The sequence below is a fragment of the Erpetoichthys calabaricus genome, chromosome 15 (assembly GCF_900747795.2).
Source record: "Erpetoichthys calabaricus chromosome 15, fErpCal1.3, whole genome shotgun sequence".
NCBI lineage: Eukaryota > Metazoa > Chordata > Cladistia > Polypteriformes > Polypteridae > Erpetoichthys > Erpetoichthys calabaricus.
The window spans coordinates 45,698,840-45,719,476 of record NC_041408.2 but is presented as its reverse complement, the minus strand read 5'-3'; positions in this window follow the sequence as shown (position 1 = coordinate 45,719,476).

The window sequence follows — 20,637 nt, the reverse complement described above, 5'->3', positions numbered from 1 at the left end:
TTCTAAACTCACTTTGATGTCAGGCTGGAAGTGCACATCTGTTCAATGCAGTCCTTTAACTTCATGCTGCCAGTGATGTGTGCATAAGTGCTAAGAGACTGCCTGCTGTTAATCGATCTTCATGGGTAAAGGAATATTATGGATCACTGGCTGAAACCTGGGATTTTGTAACAGAAATCCTGCATGGTTAGATTTTAATCTTACAATTTTTAACATATCATAAATATATTTGGGAGATGAAAAGCAGCATTACAGTAACAGGTGACTCACAGACCTCCACTGTTAGATTTTACTTTGTCACTATGGTTCCCTCTCCAAAACACTTTGATTACCACTGTTCTAGAAGACTAGAAGGCATGGAATCCTAAAACCAAAGCTTGGATGAAGGCTTTCAAAAGAGGTGGACAGGGTGCAATTACTGTTTAATACTAAAATATGAAACACACTTTTTCTTTAAACAATAATTGTAGCTGCGTTTGACAAAGATTTCCAAATGGTTCAAAACAGTTCAAATGCAAATATATGCAGATAGATATTCTAGATAGTATGACGAGTTGTGCAAAAAATACTCCACAGTGTAAAGTGTCTCAGTTTTTAAAGATTTTAGTGAATTTCAAAGCAAACAGTTCACACAAAAAATATATAGGGAAAAAAGTTGATAGTACAAAAGGAAAAAAAAAGAATTTACGATATTCTGTGTAATTATCTAGGATACACTTCTTAAGGTGTCTATGTTTTTATGCAGGAGACGGTCAGAAAACTGTATGCCTTTAATGTCTATCTGACCATTCATCTTCTTTCTAGCTGTCTAACTTCAATCTATGGGGCTACTCTACTGTCACACAGAGTTAAGATTATGAACATTCCATTTTCTATAAGTCAGTCAGTCAGTCATTATCCAACCCGCTATATCCTAACACATGGTCTCGGGAGTCTGCTGGAGCCAATTACAGCCAACACAGGGTGCAAGGTAGGAACAAACCCCGGGCAGGGTGCCAGCCCACTACAGGGCACACACACACCCACAATTTTAGGATCGCCAATGCACCTAACCTGCATGTCTTTGGACTGTGGGAGGAAACTGGAGCACCCGGAGGAAACCCACACAGACACGGGTAGAACCTGCAAACTCCACGCAGGAAGGACCCAGGAAGCGAACCCAGGTCTCCTTACTGAGAGGCAGCAGCGCTACCACTGCACCACTGTGCCGCTCTTTCTATAACTCATAAGAGGTTAAACTGAATCTTTCATTATCTGTGTTAAGCTATATTATATTCAAGTTCAAACTAAGCAGACTGAAGAAAATTTACCATTAACATTAACTTAAAGGATTTGGCTCTTACTATAATCACACATCATTTTTAAAGAAGTGATAAAACAGTCAGATGAATTGGCCACTAGCTACCCAAATGAGTTTAATGGATATCTTTATCTATAAGTTTTTTCTTAATGTCATCTGAGTTTTTTGATTATTTAGCTCTCTGTTCCACCACGATCAACAAGCCATTCAATAATCAATTTTCTATATCCTTTGCAGCATATGATGTGGGGCCCAACAGGAACCTAAACATTTTTTATCTTTAACATAACACTTGCCAATTACATACATACAAACACACAAGTATACACAGATAAATCAGAAATAATAATAAACCAAATGCTTTTGAATTCTTGTATGAGACTCAGTAAAGTTCAGGGAAAAGAAAAAAAGAAAACACAAAAGGCAACCAAATCAAGATACCTACTTGGGCATTAGTGACATTCATTTCTGTCCTACTGTGTTTCCTTATTTTTGCTTAATGTGCTTAATGAAGGCTTTTTGTTGGTTAATTACTGAAATCTTGACTGTGTGTGGTTCTTAACAAAATGTTTAATCAGCACTATTTTCAAGTACAATGAAAAAATATATATTCTGGAAAAGAAACACAAATTGCTTTATATACAAATACACTTCTTTTTTAAAATTGTTCAGTAAGTGTTGAGTACAGTTTAGGGTTTTGAATGTAATAAGAAAAAAAAACGATTTGAACCAGATACCAATAGATTAGTAACCATAACTAAACTCTTGTAAAATTATTGGTTAGTAAATTTGGCTTAATAGTAATATATACAATATTTTGCATATATGACTATTAAAAAAAGGCTTTTAAAAAATGTCAATCAAAAACATAAAATAATTTGTAGCTCTGTACTCTATGAGAAAAGAGTCCTGTCATGCAACCATATCTTTAGACTGAAGGTTGTGGTGATTGGTAATCAGATTCAGTTGCTCTTCAATTTTTTGTAAAACTGGAATCATTAGAGTGGCAGGTCAATACATTATTTTTTGCTTGTTTGCTCTGGCCCAATTGGCAGGTTGGGGGTTCCATTAATCTTATGAGATATGTATATCTCCACACAATGAATAATGCAACATTGGCCCTATATACGAAATGTGACGTTAAAAACTATTTACACATCCTATAAACAAATTGTGAAACCTCTTGTGTTTTTGACCTATCCCTTTTAATAGGGTTGGATGTCTCTGTTTCAAGTGCCTAGATAGGACACTAGACCAGGGGTAGGCAACGTCGGTCCTGGTGAGCCGCAGTGGCTACAGGTTTTCATTCCAACCCAATTGCTTAATTAGAAACCAATCATTGCCAATCTCAGACCTTATTTAATTTTATGGCTTGTTAGTCTGTGCAATGTAAGGCTCTTATATCGTAGATTTTTTTCCTTTCCAAGGATATCATCCAAATGATATGAAGCCTAAAACAGATCATTTTCAGTCTGTCACATTTTTCTATTAAGTGTTTTATTAAATCAAACAGTGCATGATGAACACACACAGATGTAATTGGAAAAAAGCTAGCTGGAGAACTGCTGGCTGCTTTGTCTTTTACATCTTATTGCTAATAAGGAGCAATTAAAACACTGAATGCAGCAGTTTAAGATTGAAATAAGCAATTAAGGTTGGAGAACCTTAACAAGCGAGACCACTAAAATGAAGCATCAAAATGTCACTTAAGTAATATGTGCTTCATCAGCAATAATTGAGTTCTCGTTAAGGAACTGGGTTGGAACAAAAACCTGCACATACTGTGGCTCACCAGGACCGACGTTGCCTACCCCTGCACTAGACCTATGAAGAGATATATAGAATTTATGAACTTTGTGTGAAGGTTAATGTAAATCAACCTTCACTTTCTTTTTATGTGGTTTAAATGTAGTGATAAACTATTTAACAAACAACCCAAACGTTAGCTAAAATTAACAAAAAGAATATTTTTTGTACATAAAGATAATAGAAGATGGATATATGCAAGTATATTTGGCAGCAAACAAACAACACAAAACATACATATTCTTATTCCTTTCTAAATTCTTGTCTAAAGAATTACCTACAGAAACATTATTCAGTCAGGATTAGGGTAGGGGATATGGCCATATAGGCAAGCACTGGTACACTAGTCTGTGGATCAATATTAATTTTGAATTATTTGTACCCATCCATAAAACTAACATGTCTATAAAATGTAAACCCATAAAACTGTCCCTTAATGTGTTTCTAATCAATAAATAAATAAATATTTTAATATATTTACAATCAGCTAAAAACACTGCATAAAATTGGACTCATCATGCAAGGGTTCATCTTGGTATTGCAGGTAGAAAACCTTAATTTATATTTTTTAATAAATATTTATATTTAAGAAATTTACTAAAAAACACCTTTCTAAGGATTCCTAGGGTTATAAATATTTAAAAATTAGGGATTATAAAAAGGTAAGATCATAAAATTATTCAGTCAGGTTTGGCTTTTAAATACTTTCATAAGAGATCTACACCTGAATTTATCAAACATCTCAGAGTAGGAAAATGGTCCTATATGTCTCAAAAATCTCAGTGTAACAAAAACTTCGCTCTACTCTTATGAGTAGGACTATAACATCTATATAGATAATTCACTAAGCCGCCGACAAGTAGCCACCCATGGAAAGCACGCAAGACAGCCACGCCCACCGTATATAATTCACTAAGCCTACCGACAAGTAGCCACCCATGGAAAGCACGCAAGACAGCCACGCCCGCCAACTCTAAGACCATTGGATACAACGACAACTCGCAGAGCCACGCCCACCAACTTGGACGCGACGCCTCGGAAAACACGCTGTCATTTATGTTCGTCTGTGCTACAGTCCACATACACCTCTGAGCCACATTGACTTTTCGGTTACGACGCACGACCGCGTGCACCATCGCAAACTGTTTTACACGCTACATACAGCAATTTGCATCTGCGACAAACATGCGTCTTCTTAGATGGTCCTGCAGGAGCACGGAAAACGTTTCCCCGCCCACCAACACTCCTTATTCCCCGGCCCGCGTCCACCCTCGCTCTCTAGGCATTCACACTGCCTGCTCATGTGCCCGGACGCTACAACTCACTGACCACCCCATAAGTCGCTTTCGTCTGTGCTAGGAGTCCACATGCACCTCTGAGCCATGTTGACTTTTCATTATTCTTTTCGGTTATGACACCCGACCACGTCCACCATTGAAAACCATGGGAAAGAAACAACGAAGCCCCGCCCAGAAACTCTACCCCTCCTCCCACATGATAGGGAACGCACCTTGGAGCACTGCCCGCCAACTCGAACAGCTCATCAAACACATACTCACTTGCTTTGGTCTGTGCTGCAGTCCAAATCCAGCTGTGAGCCAAGTTGACTGTTCATTTGCACTCCATGGCTACCGCTTCAAATGTTTTTCATGGAAACAACACTTCTTTCAATGTTATACAGATTCCTGCATCAGGTAATTGCACGCGCTACACTGAATGGATCAACGTGTGTCTACCCGGCGCAGAGAGGCGTGGGTAAGCTGTTGAACGCCATTCGTGCTGGAAACCGGGGCTTGCAATTGTTCCCCACGAACGAGGAATTCCCAGTAAGTGCGGGTCATATGTTCGCACTGATTACGTCTCTGCCCTTTGTACACACACCCCCCCCCCCCCCCGCTACTACCATGGTCGGGTGACACAAAACACGGCGTCAATCCAGCTGTAAGCCGCGTTGACTGTTCATTTGCCTTCCATGGCCACCGCTTCAAATGTATTTCATGGAAACAACACTTCTTTCAATGTTATACAGATTCCTGCATCTGGTAACTGCACACGTGCTACACTGAATGGATCAACGTGTGTCTACCCGGCGCAGAGAGGCGTGGGTGAGCCGTTGAACCCCATTCGTGCTGGAAACCGGGGCTTGCATTTGTTCCACATGAATGAGGAATTCCCAGTAAGTGCGGGTCATACGCCCGCACTGATTACGTCCCTGACCTTTGTACACCCCCCCCCCCTCGCTACTACAATGGTCGGATGACTTGGTGGATTATATATAGAAAAGCAGCCAGAACCGCAAAGAACAATGAAAAGTCTACGTGGTGCAGAGGTGCATTTGGACTGTACCAGAGACAAAAGCGAATGAGGTGCTGTTTGGAAAATGAACAGTCAACGTAACACAGGTGCATGTAGACTGTGCAAAGATGAAAACGACTCAGGTGACGAGTTGGGGGTAGGCAAATGAGCAGGCAGTGCATACTGAATGAGAAATCAGCAGACTAGCATGATGGAGGGGGCAGAATGGATGTCCTTCCCCTCTCCTCCATTTTCCGCCCTCTGCGCCCGAGCGGGAGGAGAAGGCGTGACGGCGGTCCTCCAGTTTTCAGTCACGGACAATTGTATGTTGGTTCGTACCGTGCATTGTTACAATGTTACTTTTCTTGGTGGTTTATTAAATTACGGATTTTTCAAATGTTAATTTTTTCTCTGTGCTTAAAAATCATTAAAAAAGCGGCCTGATTATGCGGCGTATGCTACGCCGCGGGTTGGCTAGTTTTATGAATTTTCTAAATTTAGGAAACTACTAACTTCACCAGGATTTAGGAGAGCTTATGAGCTGTAATAAACACACTAGGAGCTGGTGTAAGATGATGTTCAAGCAGAAATTGTCACGCACATCCTAGGAAAGGCTTAACGTTTTGGAAACGTTAGACAACAATTAACTCATGAAAAGATTTGAAGGAGATTGAATAATTTTAGTAACAAATCTTCTTTGTTACATGATCACTCCATCTGCACAGAGGAGCCACACACTCTAGACCAAAATGAAGGTGTTGGTAACGTTACATTTTGTTGGCCTCAGGGAAAGGCAGTTTTGCAATAGTGATGATTATGTCAAAAATGGCTTTTGGTTTGTCATAACTAATCATTTCTCAAATTTTGCACCAAACTTTGAAAAGTTGCATAATATGTGAGGTAAAAATGCAGATTTATACATATCCCCACCACTCCACATGAAGTAATGTTAAAACAAACTGCATTTGTGCAAACCACTTGTTTTGTAGTGGTTGGTGTGATTGATGTCACACACATAAAGATCATTGCCCCAAGTCTGGATGAGCATGCATATGTGAATTGCAAATGATATATCAGTATCAACACACAGGTGGATATGGATACAAATTGTATTGTAGAGCCAGCATATTACCCTGAAGATATGCAGGGCTGAATGGGTGATTGACATCGAAATGTCACACAGGTCTACACTGAGCTCTGTATTCCATGAGCTCCTGGAACATTTGTGTTATACTTTAAAAGCCCATAAAGGTACAAGAAGACTGGCAGAGACTCCTTGGGACACTGGATAAATAGAGCCTCAGAGAAGATAATGGGAGATCGCAGAGATGATTGGGAACACTGGAAGTGACTTCAGTAACAGCACCAGAATTGCTGTAGCTAATTTCAAAAACTGTCACATTGCAGGATGTTTCCTCTGGCAATAACAGAGGGAAAGTGATCCTTCTGAAAGTATGGCTGTTAATCATTCATTGTTAGATAAATGTGCCTGTTATTGGGCTTTTCACTCATTTAGTTCTCGTTACAGTAGTATTCTGGATGTTGTTTCAAAGTGGCAACACTTATATGCAGCTCATGTTTTTAAGCCTCTTCCTCTACTACTTTGATTCTTCTTTTTCTTCTTCTTCTTCTTTTTATTATTGTCTTTGTGGTGAAGCCGAGGCGTTAGTATCAGAAACCCTCAAAACTTCATCATCAGAGCGATTTTGTGTCTAGGGGTATAAAATTGTGACATCATTCATTCTCAAATGTGAACTGTTACTCCTACCTGGCAGTAGCTGTAGTGCACTTCATAACATATGGTACTGTTCTCTAACCTGCTCTTGGCAAGTTAGGTGGACCAGTCCTTATTTAGTTTTAAAGTTCTCAGCCTCAGCTGCCTTGATAGAAGCGTTGACCTTTTTTGCAGCTTGCCTACATTCACTCACTCCCACCGCAGCTCCTCTATTGCTCCTCTCATTGTTTGAAACTGCTGTGTGACTGCTCTGAATTACAGAAAGATTAGTTTAATGTTCATATTGGATTCAGGTGGAGAAACTTATAAAAGTATGAGACTTATCCTTCATACAGGTGTTTTCTTTCAGTAACAGGTAATGCTAATAAAAAGAAATAAACTGGTTAATACATTCACTTACTTTACCATGAGTACAACATTACTTGCAATACATCCTCAAAATCAAAATATAGAAAGAGTACTTTTAAAGGATGGAGGCCATGCTATACCTTGATTTCTGTAGGCTTCAAGGAAGGATTGATGGGGAATATGAACATTTTAAAATATGTAATACATATAATTTTGTTGCATATGTTAAAGTATTAAAAATAGTATAGACGATAAGTTCGCAATACATTTTTTTTTTGTTTTATTTGAACTTTTGTATCTTAGCCGTAGTAACTAGTCTAAACCACACAAAAGAGGAAGTACATACAAGGGGCTTTTTCGCTGTTTAAGGCAGATAAGCAAAAGATTGAGAATCAAATAAAAGATTAAAATTATTTTCTTTCTTTTCACATTTAGGGTATGTTTCCTGAACCACTGGACACCAACGTGCATGTAAGCAATATGAATATTCACTGATTATACAATTTTGTGCATGCACACCATGTGAACACTGCACTGTTTTGAACACTTGTTTTTGATTTGTTTTAATAAAAGCACTTAACACTTTTCCACCATCCCATTGCTTGGAGTGTTTTGTCCCCATCTGCCATGCTCATCCGGTTATGTTATCGACAGTGGCGGGTTCAAGAGGCTCCCAAATCTGGTAAGAAGGAGCATGGAGCAGGACTTGCACCGTCACACCTGGTTGCTTGGTTTTAATGTCACATTAATTTGCTTTGTTACTGCTTCAGGCATATTAGAAATTTTAAATCCATATAAACTAAACAAAACGCCTTGCTTCCCCTGCTTGCCTTTTTGCTCTGTATTGTTGCATAGTGTTTTAACACCTTCTATTGGAGAGATTAGGTCACATTAGCAGTCACTCATGGGTGAATTCAGACCGTAGTTCCAGGTGCAAGTGCACTGCAGCTGCAGACTGTACCTCTTTCTCAGTGGTGGGTTCAAGTATAGGAGGGACAAAAGTTGAGGAGGAAGACATATGTGAGGGTCTAAATAAGAAAGAATCCGAGTGTGGGAATAAACTAATCTATGTTTTATAATAGGGTTTTAGGATAGATCACTCCAAAATCCTTTCACACTAAAACAAGGATGTTGACTGCAATTTGACTTTTCTACCAGATGTTTTTCTCCCTCTTGGCATTAGTCTTTCCTTGTGCTTGCTAAATGCACTTTAATTTACAATCTTTATAGGTTTTACATACAGTGGTCCTCTTTTGTTAAATTTCATCTCTTGAGGAATTGTTGGTCAGCAAGACCTGTTGTTTTTATATGTAGTCTTCCTTGATTTTGCACTTCACTGTCTTTTAGCCAGGTTGGGTTCCATGAGGCACCCACTGCCAACTCCATTACAGCCTTCTGTTCCTTCTGTCTGGCGCTAGGTTATCATTTAGAGTGGAAGAGTCGGTGCAGTTTTTGGTACATTCACTCTCTAGCCAACTGAGTTCCTGCAATTGATCAGAAGCCAGGCAGGGAGTAGAAAGGAAGCCCAGATCTAGTGCTTATAGTGAGTCATAAAGTAAAAAGTGTATGTTCTGCCGTTGCTTTCAAAACTTTTGGCTGACAACTGGTGCAAAGTTTGGTCCATCAAGTGTGAAGGTACATCAGAATGTTGGTAGAGTTATTTTTGGAGCATTTCAATCTATTTTAACAATGTTTAATATACTTATTGTTCTGATTGTTATGTCACCTTGATACTAGTTAGTTCACAGTAATTATCACCCTAGTTTAGAAGCAAATTCTGAAAAAGAATATAAAGTAAACTTCTTGAGATTTAGGCTAGTTAGGGGCAAAGAAATGCAGTTTGTGTTAGGACTTTTTGACTAGATTTTTTTGTGTTTTGGCAGTTCAGTTAGCTTCTTGGTTCTCAGACCCAGCATGTTTTTAGGTGCATTTGAATATAATTCAAAAAGCTCCAGCTGTAATAACTGTATCTGTTTACATAAAGGTTGGCAAAATTTGACCTATGACTTAACTTGTTCAATGACCATGGTGGTAAACAGAGCAATACAGAGACATCTCTGACCCAGTGTCAGTATCATTTGACCATGATTGATGTAGTTTTTTTTCAGATTGTAGACCTGGAAAGTGCATTCCAAAGAGAGCCTCAGTGCCACATCTGTGAAACTCCCTCTTTAGCTGAAGTTAAGGGTCAATTGTCAGTGAAGAGGCTGCAGCTGAAGCCTTTATATGTCAGAAAAGAAAAGAGGGCAATGTCACTTTGTCCAACAATAGCACAGGACTGTAAATACACAGGCTCAAACATATTTTGACAGCTTGTGGCTCTAAATTGGCCATGACTATGTTGTCTTTGGTGTTTCTTATGCCTTTCTGCTAAAATTAATTCTTCTCACTGCCTCCAAAACAAGCTTTGCAATGTTTAAGCAGGTACTTAAATGCTTTCACACAAGTCAAATATCAGTATAAATTTCATGACCCATCCCCACAATGAAGGTGCAGAAAAATAAAGTATTAAAAAGCATATGTTTATTCTGGTTTATAGAGTCATGATTGTTAAGTGTGCAGAGTACGGTCAAATTCTTACTTGCATGTGCTAATCAACATGTAATTCATTGACACTCTCTGGTGGCAAGATTAGTGAATATACAGTACTATAATTACCTTACCTTGAAACTTCTGTCTTCTCAATTTTAAAAATGTCAGAAAACAGCTAATAACACTATCTAACATTATGGCACACATATATATTTTGTAAGTTTAAGTTATAGAGTAAACATTTTTTTCTGTTTGGATAGACTAACAAATTGCCACTCGCAGCATGTTCTATCTAATCCAAGAAAAAAAGTTGCAGGATTTTACATCTAACGCAAGAAAAGCTCATTTGAATACTCATACTGAATAGGTATGCAAGTATTTATCAACTTCACAAGGCTTATTCTCATCTGGACAAAGCTGGTAGCACTGTGAAGATTAAGTTTTTTTGATTTCTCTTCAATACCATCCAGACATCCCTGTTAAGAGGTAAATTCAGATATATGCAGATGAATGAGCCCATGGTGTCCTGGATAATGGACTATCTGTCAGGCAGACCGCAGTTTTGAGAGTCAAGAACTGTGTCTCTGATATGGATGTGAGCACCACAAGGAACAGTCCTGTCTCCTTTTCTCTTCACGCTGTACACTTCAGACTATAAATATAACATCAGGTCATGTCACTTGCAGAAATTCTCAGTTGATTCTGCACTTATGAGGCACATAGATAAAGGGGATTAGACAGAGTATAGCATTCAGGTGGGGAACTTTGTTTCTTTGTGCAGAGAGTATTGTGTGCATCTTAACATCAGCAAAACCAAGGAACTGGTTATTGATTTTTGCCGTATCCAAGAACCTCAATGTGTGGTCACTATTCAGGTAGTGAAAGCAGAGTTGGTGCACTGTTATGAGTACCTAGGGGTCCACATTAATGGCAGGTTGGACTGGTCTTGGAACACAAAAGAACCATATAAGAAAGTGCAGAGCAGACTCTTTTTCCGATTTTCAACTCTGTGGTGTGCTGGGCTGATAACATCAGTTCAAGAGAAGCCCACTGAATCAATAAGCTAATTAAAATGGCAAGTTCAGTTATAGGACTCATTCCGGAGGTAGTACCAAAGGAGAACATTAAAATAAACTGTGCCATTATGAACAATGCTGCAAATCCTCTCTCTGACACACTAGCACTGAGTACTTTCAGCCTACAAATTATTCAGCAGAAGTGACTCAAGAAACGTGACTGGGACCCCTTTATATCAACAGCAATACGTCTGCATAATGCCTCACAGTGACTGTGACAGCCAAATCAGTTTTCTTTCTTTTTAATTTTCTTGCTTTACAGTCATTCTGGTGTGTTTTCAGACCAAAGTGTGTGTATAATTTATGGTGATGAACCTACAGCAGACTAAGTTTGAATTCCAACACAATTGCTGTCTGTACACTCTTGGTCTCCCTTTGTGAGTTTTCTTTATGTATTCCAAGTTTCTACGCAATCTTGAAGACATATTTATTAGATTAATTGGTCGATTTTAAATTGGTGCAGAGTGGGTGAGTCTGTGATGGACTTCAATCCTGCCAACTTCATCTCTGAGCCTGGACTAAACTGCACAAAATGTGAATTGGTGAATTGAGTGAGTACACCCTTTGTGTGTGGAAAGATCTTTTAATTGAACTGATCTATATAATCTGATATAATGGAAAATGTAAGCATATAAAACTGCAAGGATTTGGATTTGGAATTTTAAATGTTGCTCTGGTGATAATAGTAGAAGAATTATGTATAAGGGGACAGAGCTTTAAAGGGCTTTGTGTGCGGTTAGTAAATCTTAAAATCAATATAATATCTGGTATTGCCATTTCTGAATTGCAAATGTAATTTAGCCACAGATGTTATATAAAAGTAAGCACTCCAGCTGGACTGTTCTGGACCATTTGAAGCTGAACAAGAAGGTTATTTGGAATTTCAACACATCACAGGAATCCAACCATCTAGTAATAAGTGCATGTAGTAGTTTATTTGCATCTAGGATGGAAAGTGATAACAATTTTTCGTAAGTAAAACTGTGAATCCTTTTTGATTGTAAATATTGCAGATTGAAGGAGACATAGGAGTCAAGTGTTAATGCCCAAATTTGTACCTGCAAACCTGGAAGTGATTAGTAAGCTATCTAAAGAAATATATGAGATCAGTTTTGCACAAATTCCTTACAAACAATTGTTTACTGTTTTGTTCTTCTGCAGTTTAGCTTTTTTTATGTATATTGGAAAGATGCTATATAAAGAAAATCTATTAATATTGTAGCAAACAACTAGTAGTGACTGTGATGAACCGGATCGGGCTCCATGCTCCCTTTTGCATTCAGGAGCCTTTACAACCCGAAACCATTGATAGTCATAGACCGAGATGAACCGTTCAAATAAGGATACACACATGCAGCAAGGAGTAGGTGCAAAAGTGTCCATGTGCTTTTACTTAAAACCATCAAAAAATATGCAGTGCAGAAAATCTATAAATAAATAAATAATCCATAAAACCAGAGCAAATCCAAGGAGGTTAAAGTATTCACAATAAATATGTTCAGTGAAAATTAATTTAAGATCCACAGCAGGTAAAAACTCTTTAAAAATGTGCAAGCCATGTTTGTCTCTTTCTTGAAACAAATGTCTCCCCGGCTTACCCTCTGTGGATCAATCAGCACGGGGAGATGTCCCACTGACAGGCATGGCCACCTCTATAATCCAGGCTCAGGTCCCCTCCATCTTCCGCTGCATCTCCTTGGACTTAGCTCAGCCAAGTAAACCCTCTTCAGATCCCTATAGCATCCACCTAATGTTTCCCTTGGGACTCCTCATCCAGCTGCCTGCCTCCATCCTATGCACATTGGCTTATATACCTCCTGCTGCCTCCGTCATCCCTTTCTTCATTTCAACTTCTGTTCTCTGCTACTGCTCCGTGTCTATTTTTCATTTGTTCTCTTTTTGTCTTTGCCTCTCCCTGCCATGCAGGCTCCTTATATTGGCCTGATTGGGCACAGGTGTAGTCCTTCGCCAACGCCAAGGGATGAATGTGACACCTAACTGATCCATTCGCTTTTCCATGTGAGTATGTGATCGGCCAAGCTACCACAATCTACCCCAGAGTGGTGCCATCTTGTGCACAACTACGCCCATTCCAAGCCTACACTCTCAGACCCCGATTGAGTATCACACACCTCCCTCCCCAATGTAACCAGTTGCATTCAAAGGCTCCACTCTACTCCCAACCCAGTGCAACTGGTGGCTTGGATTGAGGCTCCAATCTCTCAGTAGGCATAGCTTTGGATCCCACTGCTGCCATCATTTTTGATGGTGCAGGTTTGCTCCATGCTTCCGTTTATAGTCATAGCTGAGGTGAGCCGGGCAAATGAGGACACATACATTAATCAAGGGGTAGGTTCAAGAGTGACTTAGTGCTTTTATTTAAAAACAATCAAACAAAGAATGTTTCATAGTGCAATGCTTCTAATCTTCATTAAATAAATAATCCATAAAAACGGCATCAGTGAAAGTAAAGGTTAAAAATACTGCAAATAGATAATCCAATAAAAACTGCGAGGTTAAAATCCAGAGACAGATTGTCACAACTATAAGCTCCAATGCTTCCATCTAAAATCTGGTGTCTCCTTCTGCAAGGTCAGGACAGGATAAAGGGAGGAAATACCAGATTTTAGATGGAAGCATTGGGGCTCATAGGTGTTATGATATATCAGTTATACAGTCAACCATCACATCCAAGCTTGGGTCACCCTCTCTCCACCACATATCAGGCCGCTCCTACTCTCAGGAAATCACTCAGTGGGAGCATCCCTTTTCTCAGCATCCAGCTCAGGCATTCCTGAGGCTTACACACAACAAGTTGCCTCTCGCTCCTTTCAGCACGGGTGTTCTCTCTCTTCCTCTCTCTTTCTCTCCATCTCTGTTTACTACTTCTCTCATTTTAACCTCCATTCATTCCTTCTGTTATCCCCTTCCTTCTCTTCTTCTGCAACTTTCTATTTTCTTGCTATTTTTTCCTCCCCCTTTTTCTGTGCAGGCTCCTTTATACCTGTCCCGTGTAATTGGGTGCAGGTATGACACTCGACTCCCTCCGAGGTACAATTGCCTGCCTCTGAATGTGTATGTGGCATGATCAGCCAAATATCCCAATCGCCTAAGGAATGAAGCATGCTTGCACACACCCCCATCCAATTGGTGTTCTGCACACAATTATTTATTCAAAACCTGCTCTATGCCACAAACCACTTATCATAGTGAGTCTAATAAAGGAAGTCACTTGCAATGGGATGAATGTCAAAAAAAGAAATGCAGTGTTTCTGCTGTTTGTTCAAATGTAGCAAACAAAGTACATGAAAAACAATACTGTAATGAAATTCTTGTGAAACTGGAATAACTTAACTACCCCTGCTGTTAGTAGCCAAGAGGAATGCCCTATTTGTTGTCAAGTGTAAACGGCCTTGGAACAAACATCATACACTCTACTACAGCTGTGCTGTACACTGAAGTTGTTGTTTGTTTCATCTTTGACACCCTGTAAAACTTGATCATCCTGTACAGTCATTGCAATATTATTTTATTAATATTGGAGCAGCATTTAATCAATTTACTAACCCAGCCACAGTGGATGCACAAACCAGTGTGTTTTTTCGTGCCGGTCCCAAGCCCGGATAAATGGGGAGGGTTACATCAGTAAGGGCATCCAGTGTAAACAATTTCCCAAGTCAATATGCGGACAACAATACAAATTTCCAAACCAGATCGATCAAGCCCCGGGTTATCAACGATCACCACCAATACTGTTAGCCAACAGGGTGCTGGCAGAAATTGGGCTACTGTTGGCCGAAGAAGGAGAAGAAGAGGGGGAAGACGTGTCCGGAGGCAGGAGGAGAGGAGGAAAGTAAAGAGAGTGGAACTGAGGGTAGGAACTTTGAATGTTGGCAGTATGACTGGTAAGGAGAGAGAGTTAGCAGATATTATGGAGAGAAGGAAGGCTGATATATTGTACATGCAAGAGACTAAATAGAAGGGGAGCAAGGCCAGGTGGATTGGAGGTGGATTCAAATTGTTCTATCATGGTGTGGATGGGAGGAGAAATGGGGTAGGAGTTATTCTGAAGGAACAGTATGTCAAGAGTGTTTTGGAGGTGAAAAGAGTGTCAGGCAGAGTAATGATTATGAAGCTGGAAATTCGAGGTTTGATGATGAATGTTGTTAGTGCATATGCACCGCAAGTTGGGTGTGCAATGGGTGAGAAAGAAGATTTTTGGAGTGAGTTGGATGAAGTGATGAACAGTGTACCCAAGGGACAGAAAGTGGTGATTGGAGCGGATTTCAATGGGCATGTTGGTGAAGGGAACAGAGGAGACGAGGTGGTGATGGGTAGGTATGGTGTCTAAGGAGAGGAATGAAGAAGGTCAGAGGATAGTGGATTATGCCTCTGATGGACATGGGAAAAGAATGGACATGGCTGTGGTGAATACATATTTTAAGAAGAGGGAGGAACAACAACAACATTTATTTATATAGCACATTTTCATACAAAAAGTAGCTCAAAGTGCTTTACATAATGAAGAAAAGAAAAATAACAGACAAAATACAAAATTAAAATAAGACAACATTAGTTAACATAGAAAAGGAGTAAGGTCCGATGGCCAGGGTGGACAGAAGAAAACAAAAAAAACTCCAGAAGGCTGGAGAAAAAAATAAAATCTGTAGGGGTTCCAGGCCACGAGACCGCCCAGTCCCCTCTGGGCATTCTACCTAACATAAATGAAATAGTTCTCTTTGTAGTTAGGGTTCTCACGGAGTCACTTGATGCTGATGGTCATACAGACTTCTGGCTTTTAATCCATCCATCATTGTTGGAACATCATGGTGCTTTGAGTAGATGGTGGTGGCACAAGCCACCACCAACAGGACACCGGAAAAGGAAACAGAAGAGAGAGTAGGGGTTAGTACAGATTTTGAATGAATAGTTATTATAATGAATTGGATATACACAGTATCAGGATTAAATTACAGTGAAGTTATGAGAAGGCCATGTTAAAATAATGTGTTTTCAGCAGTTTTTTTAAAGTGCTCCACTGTATTAGCCTGGCGAATTCCTACTGGCAGGCTATTCCAGATTTTAGGTGCATAACAGCAGAAGGCCGCCTCACCACTTCTTTTAAGTTTTGCTCTTGGAATTCTAAGGAGACACTCAGTTGAGGATCTGAGGTTACGATTTGGAATATAAGGTGTCAGACATTCCGATATATAAGATGGGGCGAGATTATTTAAGGCTTTATAAACCATAAGCAGAATTTTAAAGTCAATTCTGAATGACACAGGTAACCAGTGTAGTGACATCAAAACTGGAGAAATGTGTTCGGATTTTCTTTTCCTAGTTAGGATTCTAGCAGCTGCATTCTGCACTAGTTGCAAACGATTTATGTCTTTTTTGGGTAGTCCTGAGAGGAGTGCGTTACAGTAATCTAGCCAACTGAACACAAAAGCATGAACTAATTTCTCTGCATCTTTCGATGATATAAGAGGTCTAACTTTTGCTATGTTTCTTAAGTGAAAAAAATGCTGTCCTAGTGATCTGATTAATATGCGATTTAAAATTCAGATTACAATCAACGGTTACCCCTAAACTTTTTACCTCCGTTTTGACTTTTAATCCTAATGCATCCAGTTTATTTCTAATAGCCTCATTGTATTCATTATTGCCAATCACTAAGATTTCGGTTTTCTCTTTATTTAATTTGAGAAAGTTACTATTCATCCATTCTGAGATACAGGTTAGACATTGTGTTAGCGAATCAAGAGATTCGGGGTCATCAGGTGCTATTGATAAACACAGCTGTGTGTCATCAGCATAGCTGTGGTAGCTCACGCTATGTCCCAAGATAATCTGACCTAATGGAAGCATGTAGATTGAGAAGAGCAGCGGACCCAGGATAGAGCCTTGTGGAACACCATATAGGATATCATGTGTCTGAATTATAATTACCACAACTAACAAAGAATTTTCTTCCTGCCAGGTAGGATTCAAACCAATTTAAGACACTGCCAGAGAGGCCCACCCATTGACTAAGGCGATTCTTAAGAATATTATGATCAATGGTGTCAAATGCGGCACTCAGATCTAAGAGGATGAGAACAGATAAATGGCCTCTGTCTGCATTTACCCGCAAGTCATTTACTACTTTAACGAGTGCAGTTTCTGTGCTGTGATTTGTTCTAAAACCTGACTGAAATTTATCAAGAATAGCATGTTTATTGAGGTGCTCATTTAACTGTATAATGACTGCCTTCTCTAGAATTTTACTAAAGAAAGGCAGGTTAGAGATGGGTCTATAATTTTCAAGAGCAGAGGGGTTGAAATTATTTTTCTTAAGTAGGGGTTTAACTACAGCAGTCTTAAGACAGTCTGGGAAGACCCCCGTATCTAATGACGAATTTACTATGTCAAGAACATTATCAATAAGCACGCCCAATACTTCTTTGAAAAAATTTGTTGGTATTGGGTCAAGGGCACAGGTGGAGGGTTTCATTTGAGAAATTATTTTATATAAATCAGGTAAATCTATCCTAGTGAAAGAATTTATTATGGAGTACTGGGGTTTAGGAGGATCCTTAGTGTTGGGGAGATATACTGTGTTATTTCTAATATCATTAATTTTTTGATTGAAAAATACAACGATAGCCTCACAGGTTTTACTGGAAGTACTTAGGAGGCATTCCTTTGAGTTACCTGGGTTTAACAGACGATCAATCGTAGAGAATAAGACTCTGGGATTACTAGCATTGTTATTTATAATCTTAGAGAAATAGCAGCGCCTCTCAAGACGGACTGTGTTATTGTATTCTGTTATTTTAACTTTTAATATTTCATAGTCAATAGTTTAGTTTTCCTCCATTTACGCTCAGCTCTACGGCATGTTCTCTTTAAATCAGACACTCTTTGGGTTTTCCATGGTATAACAATGCTAGAAAATTTTTCAACTGTCTTTTCAGGTGCAACTAAGTCAACAGCAGCCCTCACTTTAGTATTAAATCTTTCCACCTTACTATTTACATTCTCCTCGCTATTATAGTTGGCACTATAAACGGACTGATTGCTTAGAATGTTTGTAAGTTTTAAAGCTGCTGATGAGTCAAAGAAGCGTTTTTTAACAATATGCTTCTCATGAGTGTTTTCTATCATTATTTCTATATTAAAAAGTAGAAGAAAATGGTCTGATAGACCCGTATCAATGACCTGTTTTATATCAACTTTTAGTCCTTTAGTAATTACTAAGTCTAACGTATAACCTGCATACGGGAACATAGGGTTACGTACAAGAGTGGAGGAAGATGCACACAGGTAGATTACGTCATATGCAGAAGAGTTGATCTGAAGGAGATTGAAGACTGCAAAGTGGTGGCAAGGGAAAATGTAGTTAAGCAGCATAGGATGGTGGTGTGTAGGATGACATTGAAGATCAAGAAGAGGAAGAGAGTGAGGGCAGAGCCAAGGATCAAATGGTGGAAGTTGAAAAAGGAAGACTGCAAGGTTGAGTTTAGGAAGGAGGTGAGACGGGCACTGGGTGGCAGTGAAGAGTTACCAGACAGCTGGGAAACTACAGCAGATGTAGTAAGGGTGACAACAAGAAGGGTGCTTGGCGTGACATCTGGAAAGAGGAAGGAGGAAAAGGAAACCTGGTGGTGGAATGAGGAAATACAGGAGAGTATACAGAGGAAGAGGATGGCAAAGAAGAAGTGGGATAGTCAGAGAGATGCAGAAAGTAGAGAAGAGTACAAGGAGATAAGGTGCAAGGTGAAGAGAGAGAGGTGGCGACGGCTAAAGAAAAGGCGTATGATGAGTTGTATGAGAGGTTGGACACCTGTACCGATTGGCTAGACAGAGGGACTGAGCTGGGAAAGATGTGCAGCAGGTTAGGGTGATGAGCCACAGCATGAAGTTATGGGAAAGAGTAGTGGAAGCTAGGTTAAGAAGTGAGGTAATGGACCTGGAGAAAGCATATGACAGGGTGCCTCGAGAGGAGCTGTGGTATTGTATGAAGAAGTCGGGAGTGGCAGAGAAGTATATAAGAGTTGTACAGGATATGTACGAGGGAAGTGTGACAGTGGTGAGGTCTGCGGTAGGAGCGACGGATGCATTCAAGGTGGAGGTGGGATTACATCAGGGATCAGCTCTGAGCCCTTTCTTATTTGCAATGGTGATGGACAGGTTGACAGACGAGATTAGACAGGAGCCCCCTTAGACTATGATGTTTGCTGATGACATTGTGATCTGTAGTGATAGTAGGGAGCAGGTTGAGGAGACCCTGGAGAGGTGGAGATATGCTCTAGAGAGGAGATGAATGAAGGTCAGTAGGAACAAGACAGAATACATGTGTGTAAATGAGAGGGAGGTCAGTGGAATGGTGAGGATGCAAGGAGTAGAGTTGGCGAAGGTGGATGAGTTTAAATACTTGGGATCAACAGTACAGAGTAATGGGGATTGTGGAAGAGAGGTGAAAAAGAGAGTGCAGGCAGGGTGGAATGGGTGGAGAAGAGTGTCAGGAGTAATTTGTGACAGACAGGTATCAGCAAGAGTGAAAGGGAAGGTCTACAGGACGGTAGTGAGACCAGCTATGTTATATGGGTTGGAGACAGTGGCACTGACCAGAAAGCAGGAGACAGAGCTGGAGGTGGCAGAGTTAAAGATGCTAAGATTTGCACTGGATGTGACAAGGATGGATAGGATTAGAAATGAGTACATTAGAGGGTCTGCTCAAGTTGGACGGTTGGGAGATAAAGTCAGAGAGACGAGATTGCTTTGGTTTGGACATGTGCAGAGGAGAGATGCTGGGTACATTGGGAGAAGGATGCTAAGGACAGAGTTGCCAGGGAAGAGGAAAAGAGCAAGGCCTAAGTGAAGGTTTATGGATGTGGTGAGAGAGGACATGAAGGTGATGGGTGTAACAGAACAAGATGCAGAGGACAGAAAGATAAGAAAGAAGAAGAAGAAGAAGAAGAAGAAGAAGAAGAAGAAGAAGAAGAAGAAGAAGAAGAAGAAGAAGATTTAATCAATTTACTGTTCAGGGTACAATAGTCCTAGCATTAGCAACCAAATTATATTTCAGCCCAAGCTACATGCTGCAGTATCCAACAGGATATAACTCCGCTATTTTTAACAAATACTGTGGCCCTTTATAGACTCAACCTCAAGAATTAGGTGCAGAGCTCCTTTTCTTTTTTTGGCTTTTTTCTCTTAGGCTATGATGGGGTGTAGATTTAATGGAGAAGGAGAATATATACAAAATGAATCACTATATTATATTTTTACTGTTTAATTGGCTACTCTCAGTGGCATTGTAAGTTGTTCTTCTAAGATTTAATAAATTACACTCAAAATCTCAGTACTACATTGTTTTCACATAATTTCAGCATTAGCAGTTTTGATCATACGATATGCGATATCAAGCTTCATGGCCTGTGGTACATTCAAGTTTCTAGTAAAATTGTAATTGAAAGATGTGCTTTTTACTTCTTGCCTAATGTTAAATATTGTTACATTGTTATATATTTTTACTTTCAAGTTATGTTCTTCTGGCAACA